We start from the raw sequence: 9156 nt of genomic DNA on the forward strand, positions 1-9156 counted from the left end.
AATCTGTTTTAGGTAATTGAAGATTGGATTATACAAAATTGAATTTCATTTCCAGGACCTTTGGAACTACGAAAAACTTATGTTTACTTTTACCCAGATCGGTAAATTCATTTATTCTTTTGAAGTTCTATATTTTCTTTTTTTTAATAGTAAGATGAACAGTAATCACCAACTTAGATCAGTAAACCATCATTATGTGTAACACTTTTGTTGAGAATGCTTGACTAAGCAGTTTATATTTTCTTATTTGTTAGATTCATTTTCTTTAAGTAGACATGGCCATTATGTCTTTTCATTGTTATAACTTCAGTAAGTGCAGATGAATCATTCTACCTTTTATTACTAAAAAGGGTATACATGTAATTTGGTCAGATTTAACAACTAAACAAATAGACTTCTGGCCACCTGGGAGACCAACTTTTCCTCCTATTCAGCAGTCTATCTTTCTCCCCAAAACATGGCTGCCTTCTCAATTTTTTCTCTCTTCTGTTTCAGATACCAGTTATCTAATATTTACATGGCACCAAAGCAGGTCTCATTCCTAGTTAGACCTGTGTTCCTCTCTTCCAGCTTTCTTCAATTTTTTCTGCTTGGGGGAAATTCATGAAGGGTTTCATATCTGGTTGCCTCCCTGTTTCTCCTCTGTTTTTTTCTCTCCTTTGTGAATGAAGTATCAAATTGAAGTGATTCCCTCTATTTGGTCAGGACAAAGAGGAAGTAGAGTTATGAATTGATGGTCGAACATGAAGTTAAGAACATACTGTGCTGGCCAACTGAACTATAGTGATGATTGTAAACTATAGTGCTAGACAATCTGTCCAATTGATGAATACAATGATTTTTTGGTGACAATTTTCTATGAACAGTGCTTTGATTACAAGTTAAAAGGTATGTGGAGATTTTAATGCTGGAACAGGGTTTCTAAATTGTGACAGTCTGCTCCATCTGCATGCGCCCTTCCAGTGTCTTTTCCATGTAATGAATTACCATGGTCACATCATGCTGGTCAACAACAATATCCCCAACATTGAAGCATCAAAGATAAAAAGATAAATATTGACCATTCACTACTTACATATTGACAGAGTGGAAAGTGCAACGACTAAGAAGAGAGAGTTTCAGAACATGGAGCAGCTTTTGTGAATACTAACCGTGACATTATATTTGAAGTAGAGATTGAGGGTTGTTATGAAATAACTGTACTCATCTTGGACTACTGGAAAAGAACAAGTTCCATGCTTTTCTGCAACTTTCAAACAGAGATGTTCAGGACTAGTGCAAAATGCTACAGAAACACCATATTACAACAGCTCATCCCAACAAGTTGAGGTTGGCTGCATCAGTCATGCACTGCATTCCACTTCCTAAAGGGCCTTATGTTCAACACCTATTTATGTTAAGAATTAGAGAAAAGAATATGACAAAAAATTAAGGCTAGAAATAGCTCATGAAACCTGCCTTTATAAATACTGAGATGGTTAATGCAAGCAAAGATGGACAATGGCAGAGTGGAAAGGCATGAATAAATAAATGCACAAGACATCCACCCACCAATGAACAAACAGAATCCTTTAGTGGTTACCATGTAGAAATTAACATATCATTCATTCCAAGAGCATGGAACATTTAATATAGGAGCTAACCCAAACTTGTTCTATTTAGATTTAAAAACATGTGGATTATACATCTGTCATTTAAATCCAACATATATCTGTTAAGAATCTAGGATTTGAATAGGGGTATTTGTGTCACTTCAGTTGTTATGTTAAGTTCTGTCCCACAGTCATTGTTTATGTTCTATTTTGTGTAGCTCTTTCCGAACTTATATAGGGCCATATAGACATTTCCCTTCTGCTGCACACACTTCAGGAACACCATATTCTCACTTCAGAATATGGTACCAGAACATATTGAAGGCTGTTGGAAAGGGATTATGAGTTTCAATCAGGAGTTTAGAAGTTTAACAAGTTTTTCAGTAGGGGATGTTCAAGAAGCAGGCTTTGGGAGGATGATTGGTTTGGGGTAGGCAAGCCGAGTGAACTGTGTCCTAAGTTGTATAGGCTGGCTGAGGCTGAAGTTCCTATCAGCCTTTGTTATGAAAGGCTGGCAAGCCGAGGGTCGCAAGCAGCGCAAGTAAGGGAGCGTTTAGGATCTTTGGTACAGCCGTCCATCTATAATGGCGTACTTGGCTGCCTGTCGTTCTACCCTTCTGGCTGCGCTACGGTCTGCAGGGAGGGTCCCATGAAGCAGGTAGCTCGCGAGTGGGTCAATCTAGCTCAGCTCTGCTTGTGCAAGAGGAACGACCTCTTCTGCCCCCCAAGAATGCTAGGCCGAGGCAGACTCTCTATAAACACGGTCCTCATGGAGTTACTACTCGTGCTAGCTAACGGGGATAATGCATCGGCCTCAGCATTCTCGGACCTTGGAATCTGCTTGATGAAGTATGACTGGAAGCCGCGTAGAACTTCTCTGGCCTTGGCTAGATAAGCAACCATGGTGGGGTCATGAACTTCATAATCACCGGTTACCTAGTTGACCACGAGCTAGGAGTCGTTGTAGATGACGAGGTGCTTCGCTTGTACTTCGTTCGCTAGCATGAGCCCAGCTATCAGTGCTTCGTATTCCGCTTTATTGTTAGATGTTGCAAACTCAAACCAAAATGCGTACTCCAGTTTTGCCCCGCTTGGCCAGTACAGAATGACTCCGGCTCTGCTTCCTTGCTGATTTGATGAACCATCTACATGAAGGATCCATGGCTCCTCGTCCCAGGTTGACTTCGTCCTAACCGGGACCAGTTTCGCACTGGTTGGAGTTTTCTCCCCGTGCTCGGTCTCTATCAATTCAGGGACTGGAGTGCTGAAAGTGCATTCTGCTACGAAGTCGGCCAAGGCTTGGGCCTTAATTGTTGTTCGGGGCTCGTACTGGATGTCCTATTTGCTGAGCTCTATAGCCCACTTCGTCAATCTTCCAGATACATCGGGCTTGAGTAAGACTTGCCTCAGAGGTTGGTTGGTAAGAGCGACGACTGTGTGGGCTTGAAAGTATGATCGAAGCTTCTGAGCTGCTGTGACCAGCGCGTATGCCAACTTCTCGATCTCTGGGTACCTAGTTTTGGTGCCCTACAAAACTTTACTCACATAGTAGATAGGTCATTGGACCCGATCTACTTTCTTTATTAGTACCGAGCTGACCACCTCATCACTCGCGGAGAGGTACAACTTTAAAACATCACCCTCCTTGGGTCGGGTCAAAACCGGGACACATTAGATATTTCTTTAGCTCATCGAAGGCGAGTTGGCATTCTTCAGTTCATTCAAAGTCTTTACTTTTCTTAATTGTCTTGAAAAAAGGTAGGCAGCGATCTGCTGACTTGGACATGAAGCGACTTAGAACAGCCATACAGCCATTCAACCTTTGAACCTCTTTCAACTTGCGAGGTGGCTTCACATCTAGGATAGCCTATATCTTCTTAGGGTTTGCTTCGAGGTGACACCAAAGACACATTTGTTAGGATTCAATTTCATACTATACTTGCGCAGAATTTCAAAAACACATTGTAAGCCACTTATTAAATAGTTCAAAAATTGGGTTTTGACGATCATGTCGTCTACATAGCATTCAACCTTGTCACCGATCAACGACTCAAAAATTCAGTTCACAAGTCTTTGGTAGGTTGCCCCAGCATTGCCCAAAAGGCATGACTTGTAACAGTACAGGCCCAGTCCGGTAATAAAAGTCATTTTTTCTTCATCAACAGGGTCCATCTTGATTTGATTGTAGCCCAAGTATGCATTCAGAAAACTTAGCAACTCCTGCCCTAAGGTCGCATCCACTAGACGATCGATCTTGGGGAGCGAGAAACAATCATTCGGGCAGGCTCGATTCAGGTCGGTATAGTCGAAGCACATGTGCCATTTACCGTTGGCCTTCTTTACCTGAATGGGGTTGGCTACCCAGCTCAGGTAATGAACCTCCCTGATGAAATCAGCTGCGAGAAGTTTCCCAACTTCCTCGTCGACTATCCTCCAGCGTTCCGGGGGCGAGGTTGCATTTCTTCTATCTAACAGGCCTGACTATGGGATCTGTATTTAATTTGTGAGTTATTATATTTGAGTGTATGCCAGGCATTTCTACCGCAGACCATGCAAATACATCTAAAATTTTTAGTAGGAAACTTACCAGTTGAGCTCAAAGAGGTTCTTTGATTGCTGCCCCGATCTAGAGAGTCCTGGCCAGATCTTCTTCCGAGGTCGAGATGAGGACTATTCTTTCATTTGGTGTAGCTCACTCCTCAGGATATTCTACGGGTCATTCAAGCTCGACGCCTTCCGCCAACTTGGCTTTCCCCTTGAGGGCCGCAATGTAACACTCCCAGGACTCGAGTTGGTCGCCCCGAGCTACCCCTACCTCGAAGTCCGTGGGGAACTTCATGGCCAAGTAGTAAGTTGATACCACCGCGCGAAGTGCGTGAGTGATGGGTCATCCTATAATGGCATTGTGCGGCGAAGGCGTTGCGACAACTAGGAAGGCATGCTCAAACCTCGCAATGTTGAGCCATGTCCCGACCTCTACGAGTAAAGAAATTCGCCCGAGAGGCCTGACTTCTTCTCTGTTGAAGCCCACTAGAAGAGTACTTGCAGGTTGGATGTCGCTTTCTCAGAGTTGTAGCTTGTTGAAGGTGCCTTTGAACAGGATATCGGCCGAACTCTCTGAATCTACCAGGATGCGCCTGATTTCGAAATCGTTGATCTTCATTCTTATGACCAGCGCGTCATTGTGGGGGTACTGAATCCCGCACGCATCGTCCTCGATACAGAATATAGGGTCCTCAACCACTTTGGAGGGTTCTACTCTTCGCACTCTAGTTTGCGGACTGAAGTTCTTCCTGCTGTTGTGTGAACAGCCTACGACAACCAACCCACCGGTGATCATATTGACTACCCCGCTAACTGGTCTTTCTTCAGGCAACTGCCTCTATTCGCTCGGCCTGTTGTTGGGCTCGGGAGCATCTCTCTTTTGCTCTCATCGCTGATCTGTCTGGCCTCTATTATTCTTTTGTACAAAGTTTCTCAGGTATCCGCGATGGATGAGCTCTTCAATCTCGTCGCAGAGGTTTATACAGTTTTTGGTGCTATAACCGTGGTCTCTATGAAAGTGAAAATATACATTTTATTTCTAGTGGCTGGATCTCCCCTCAACCGGGGTGTTCACTTTACAAAAGGGGCGTCTTTAATTGCTGTAAGAATTTCCCCTCGCTTTGCATTGATGGGGGTGAAGTTCGTTCTTTCAACTGGGGGAGCTCGGGGATGAAAATCTGACATGTTCCCTCCCCTGGTTGGGGACTTGCTTTTCTTTCTTTTGCCGCCACCATTGTGCGACCTGTCGTCTTCCCTTCTCCTCTTCTCCACTGGAGCTTCAGTTTTTTGGCTCATTTATTCTTCAGTCTTGATGAATTGATCAGCAAGCTTGAGGAGTGTTGTCTTTGGGCTTGTTCGCCACCACATGCCACTTGAACTTTCTGTGAGCGATTCCTTTCTTCATTGTCGCGAGCCTTACAGCGGGGTCTAAGTCCGGGATCAGCAAATAAGTGTCATTAAAGCGCTTGATATGCTAAGGAGGCTCTCTTGTGACCTCGGGCACTTCTTACTAGTGATGAAGTGCGAGGTGAACATTTACACGAACTACGCCCCAACTCTTGACAACTTCGAGTGGGAGGTTTCTGTACCATGTGCGTGCTACCCCCCTGAAGGTCATAGAAAAGGCAATGCACATGCAAGCTTCGCCAGCCCCAGCGAGGTGCATCTGGGACTGGAAAGAGTTCACATGATCATTCGAATCGAAAGACCTATCATATTTGTCCAACGAGGGCACTTTGAAGTCCTTCGGCATTGGAGTGGCTAAGAGCTTGGAGGACAGAAGAGATGGGACAGAGAGGAGAGGGGCAGATTTTGTGACATCCAAGCTCGCCCCTGCCTTACCTTTGGGTTGCTCGGGTTAGCTAGGTTCCGCGAGCTGATATGGAACTATTGCCCGGCACACCTTAGGACGCCGTCTTCGTTGCTTCTTGACCGGGTCCGCGTTGGTGCTGCTTGCTTCGGTGTTATCAAGCCGTGTCTTGGCTTGAGAGAATCAAACTGTTGATATTGGCTTTCTCGACCAGAGGGGTCTCATGTAGAGTCTATGGCCAAGGCTTCAAACCGGTTTCCTGTGAGTGAAGTTTCCAGTTGTGCGTGCTGGGGCGGATTGGCTTTGGTGGGTCGAGTATCTCTCGACCTGTCCTGTTGCTGCTAGGTGGGAAGGGCTACTTGTTTTCCCCTTCTACTGCGGGATGAGACCTGGGAAGTCTCTCCTCAGCGAGGAGGGCTGTTGTTGTGACGGTGGTTGAGCTGTTGTTGGTTCTACGGCATCACCGGACACCGGGGTGGAGCTATCTGTTGGTTCGGTTGCAGTGATGGGAACTGCTGCTGGTAGAAGTGATGCAGAACTTGCTACTGGTAATGCTGGAACTGCTGAAATTGCTGCATTTGGGCTTGAATAGCCCGCACACAGTGCACTAGGTCGCTTAGTTGGTTCTGCCCGACTCCGGGGGGAACCACGAAAGGTTCAACGGAAGTCGCACCCACGACAGGAGGAAGTAGGGCATTTATGGGCACACTTGGCTAGGGCACAGTTAGCGTTGGGATCCCACCTGTGGAGAATGGTATGATAAGCTGGCCTATGCAGACAGACGGGAACTGGGGTTGTCCCCCAGAGGCGTTCGCTTTGTTGTGCTGTCCGGCATTGTTGGAGGCAGCCATGGATGAGCTAGAGGTTTTTGAAATGGAGATAAGAGGCTTTTAGTAACAGATTCTCACAGATGGCACCAAATGATGTGGCGTAATCCGGCTGCTCCCTACTGGATACGATCTGGCTGCCAGCAGCGATGAGAACTGAGGTTCCTGAAACAAAGGAGTCAGAGATCCCAGGGTGGCTTGCCCGACGAGGACACTTCGATGGCTAAGTTAGCACTTTGTAGTAAAGAGCTTGAAGATGATGTCAGAGAATTAGAGTTTAGCACTTTGTAGTAAAGAGCTTGAAGATGATGTCAGAGAATTAGAGTTTAGCACTTTGTAGTAAAGAGCTTGAAGATGATGTCAGAGAATTAGAGAGCTAGAGAGCAAGATTACGCATTACCTTCGCTCCTGGGGGTGAGATCTTTATATACTGGGGTCCTAACGGGTTTGGTGGAGTAGGTCCTGAATTTCCGTTGGGTTAAGTCCCGTTATCGTGTTAGTTGGGAGTAACGTCTCCCGTAGTGAGGTTGGCCATCCCCATCTAAATCGAGGAGTGGGTGAACTAAGGTAGCCGTTACAAAGTACGGTCCCGTGGGATGCGGGGTACGGAGGTGCGTTCCTCGAGGTTGCCATGCGGAGGTCGGCCAAACTAGGTAGCGGGCTGCTTGTGAAGTGTTGGGCTACTTGGTGGCGAGCTGTTTGAGCTTGTGCTCTTAAGACCCGATCTGCTCTGAATGTCGAAGTGCCTTAGTACCGAGGTGGTCTTGCATTGACGTGGGCCGTTCTCGAGGTAGACCCTCGACGAGGTGGGCCCGACTGTCCGAGCTTGATTTGTACTGGACTTGGTACCGCTGTCCTAGTTTCGAACTAGTGTTGGGACGATCTTAGCCCGGAGTAACTTTAGCTCGGGGCACCAGGGTACCCCAGCTCGCTTTGTAGTGAACTGATTTATGCTGAGTTGTCACCTGCGTTAGTCATGTCCACGTGTCTCCTGATTATGAGGTATGGCCAAATTCCCCTTCAGTTGGGTTGGAGATTAAGAGGGAGAAAATAAAATAAATAAAAGGAGAGAGAGAGAGAGAGAGAGAGAGAGAGAGAGAGAGAGAGAGAGAGAGAGAGAGAGAGAGAGAGAGAGAGAGAGAGAGAGAGAGAGTTTTAAAATTATGGGGTGGGTGGTGGCATATGCAAAGGGTTTTCGTATGGATTGCTGAGAATCCTTTAAAAGGGTAGGATGGTCATTTTGAGAAAATGGATCAGTTGAACGTTTTCCGTCTGATTCAATGACGGGATGGAGGTATATGTAGAGTTTTCTAAAAGTTCAGGGAATGTTTTTCTTAAAGTAAAAGTTGAGAGAAGGTTTCTATCATTATCAGAAACTTCGGGAGTGGTTTTTACATTTTACCCTTAATTGAAAATATATACAACATTATTTATAAATATATTGCATATTTTAAGGCACCGTTTGATTCGGAAGAACCGGGTCCGAAATCAAAAGCGTTTGATTGGGCAAAATTAGAATCTGATTCCCATGTGCGAATCGCATTCCCCGAATGCCATTCTCGCTCGTAGAAATTGGAAAAGTGAAAAATGAAATGACACAAAACCCCTCTTCTCTCTACCCGATTCCTACTTTCTACTACGCCCTCTCCCTCATCATCTCTCCTCACTCCCTCCTCCGGCATCTAAACTGCTAAGTCACCACTGATTTCTCTCTCCTCTTTCATCTTCTTCTTCTCCTCTCGCTCACACATTTTTTCATTCCTCCACTGTTTACTCGCTGTACAAACCAGACCACGAAGAACCATTTTCGAGTGCTCAGTTGCTCACTCTCATCCCTGCAATCAAGGTAGAATTTATAGGCAGAATCATCCTCATCTGTAGGCTTGCTATTTAGTATTAACTTGTATAGCTATTTAACTTTTTTTTTTTTTGTAAACCTTCATAATAAATATATATCAACTGGGTTAAGGTTAGCATCACTGAGCTCACATTGCATAGTTGTGAGTGTAAGGCTTCCTATATTTTAATTTTGACTGGCCAAAAAATGGCAAATCTACTACTATATGATCTTCCGTTATTTCCTTCTTCCCCCTCTTCCCCTTTTTAATGGACCTGAGTTTTACAAAGATAAATGGTGGCTATCTTTATAATAATTATTTGCTCCATTAGTCCTCTTTTAGCAGTTATTATTTGAATGAATAGGTTTTAGGATTTTATTGGTGGCTAACATCATCACAACAGCATATTAATAGCTTATTTAACGTTGAAACCTGAAAAAAGGTTGTGTGGTTGCAATGCCAAAGCTAAAACTGCAAAATTGATGCAAATGTAGAAAACCCTCGTTTGTGATCATGTTTAAGTGCAGGCGCTAAAACAAGAAACC

The sequence above is a fragment of the Nelumbo lutea genome, chromosome 1 (genome assembly GCF_056320005.1).
Source record: "Nelumbo lutea isolate HS-2025 chromosome 1, American lotus-T2T, whole genome shotgun sequence".
Lineage (NCBI taxonomy): Eukaryota > Viridiplantae > Streptophyta > Magnoliopsida > Proteales > Nelumbonaceae > Nelumbo > Nelumbo lutea.